The sequence below is a fragment of the Pan paniscus genome, chromosome 15 (genome assembly GCF_029289425.2).
Source record: "Pan paniscus chromosome 15, NHGRI_mPanPan1-v2.0_pri, whole genome shotgun sequence".
NCBI lineage: Eukaryota > Metazoa > Chordata > Mammalia > Primates > Hominidae > Pan > Pan paniscus.
The window spans coordinates 30397026-30399540 of NC_073264.2; positions in this window are offsets into that span (position 1 = coordinate 30397026).

Sequence of the window (2515 nt, forward strand, 5' to 3'; positions counted from 1 at the left end):
CACTTATTTGTGGGATCTAAAAACCAAAACAATTGAACTCATGGTAATAGGAAGTTGAAGGTTATACCATTTTATCTGAAAATAGAACTTTAAGCCTTCTTTTCCACTTCGCCAAATCCCTGTTGTTAATGAGGCTTTATTACTATATTTCACATTAATAGAATTCAAACCACTTATCACGGATTGGGTTCCCCAATTTAAGAACCTGAAATCTACCTCAAAGTCTTAAGACACCATCTAAACCATATCTGCTATCTGCTATTATCTACTTATCTTAGTCTATTCGGGCTACTATAACAAAACACCATAGAATAGTGGTATGTAAATAACAGAGAGTTATTTCTCAGTTCTGGAGGCTGGGAAGTTCAAGATCAATAAGTCCAATAGATTCAGTGCCTGGTGAAGCTCTGCTTCCCGATTCATAGACAGCTGTCTTCTCAGTGTAACCTGACAAGGCCAAAGGCCGAGGCAACTCTCTCAGGCCTCTTTTGTAAGAGTGCTAATCCCATTTATGACAGCTCCACTCTCATGACCTAATAATTACCTCTCAACAGCCCTACCTCCTAGCAACATCACCTTGGGGGCTAGGATTTCAACACATGAATTTGGGGGAACACAGATATTCAGTCCATAGTGCTGCTCCTTATCAACTTGTAGTTAATAAGGACAAAGTATATCAACGTTACCAGACCACATCTCTGGATTATTCAGAGTCTGCTATTTCTGTTTGTACTACCAGACCTGAGAATATTTATGGTAATGTCTGTGGTCCTAGCTTCTTGTCTTGCCCATCTTCTCTCTCATCCTGTCTAATCATTTACAGGTCAATTCTCCCACTCTTACTTGTTGCAGCTCCCATTCCTGCTGACTTCTGCTTTGGGTCAATTGTGTGAGTATACCAGCAGCAAGCTTCTCAGTGTTTACTCACCCTCTGTTGCCTCATCTGACTGAGCGTCCCTAATTGTACAGCGAAGGTACAGGCTTGGAAGGCATGAAAATGTTGACATATAGAGAAGTGTCAAATACCTAGGGGTGATAAGAGTGCTGCGTTTAGAAGACAAATGATAGGAGATAAATTGGTCCTGTAGGTTGGGGCTTCTTACAGAATTGGGGGCCTCTGAATCTAAAACTTGTGCTCTTAACTGTTCTCCATTATTTCCCCCAGCTGGCCTACTAAACATAAAAAAATCTATAATCTAGTTTAGAAACTAGCTTACTCAAAGACACAGAAGTTTGCTCTACCAAAGGTTACTAGGCAGGCATTGCAAAGTTATCTACAAAGACTAGATGGTAACATAAATCTGTAACTCTGTTAGATTCAGTGATACAGTAGCTCCATGATAAATATGGAGCTTCAAAATCTGGAAAATGGACATACCATCTAAACACAACTGCAGATTATTGTCATGGGAAATGCCAACCAACATTGCCTGATATTCTCCTTTCACAGAGCTCCTGGAAGATCATTCCAGAAATCCTGGAAATCCAGATGTTAGTTACAAACAAACATTTAAAACTGGGCCAGCGTATTGAAAAACAAATAAATGTCTGTACTCCATATTTGACTCTCCAAGAGGCAGTTTACAGCCTCCGTTAGAAGACTTAACGCATTTCTTTGTCTAAGACTAGACAAAGAGCTTAGTCCACAACTGAAATACACTTAAAAACAGCAACAAAAACAATCATGCTGCTTAAAATCCTTCAATGGCTTTGAACTCTGATTGATGTGAAATCCAGCATTCTTCATAGCCCAAGTCTTCACATGATCTGGCAACTTCCCGATTCCCCAGCTTCTGGGCAAGCTGCTGTCCTCTTTGCTTGCCATGGTCCACCTATAACAATCTTCTCGCTTTTCAGAAATGTTAAGCTCTTCCCATCTCAGGTAGTTTCACATTATTGCCTCTGCTTAGAATGCCTTTCCTCTTTTTTTCAACTGTTGAAATCTTTTTTCTAGTTTTAAATTTCTTATTGATGCACAATATTTGTACATATTGAGGAGGCACATGTGATTTTTTTACATGCATGGAATGTGTAATGATCAGGTCAAAGTATTTAAGATAGGCCTCCTCTAAAGCATTTATCATTTCCATGTGTTCCAAACATTTCAAATCCTCTCTGCTTGTATTTTGAAATATAAAATACATTGTTGCTAATTATAGTCACCCTATTATGCTATAAAACATTAGAACTTATACCTTCTAACAGCTTGGTACTCATTAATCAATCTCCCTTTATTCCTCCCTCCTCTCCCAACATCCTTCTCAGCCTTTAGTACCTATCATTCTACTCCCTACCTCCATGAGATCAACTTTTTTTGCTCCCACATGTGAGTGAGAAGATGAAAGATTTGTCTTTCTGTGCCTGGCTTATTTCACTCAACATAATGACCCCCAGTTCCATCCATATTACTGCAAATGACATGGTTTCGTTCTTTTTCATTACTGAATAGTATTCCGTCATAAATGTAATATATGTAAATACACACACACACACGTGCACGCTTGTTCTATAGCTG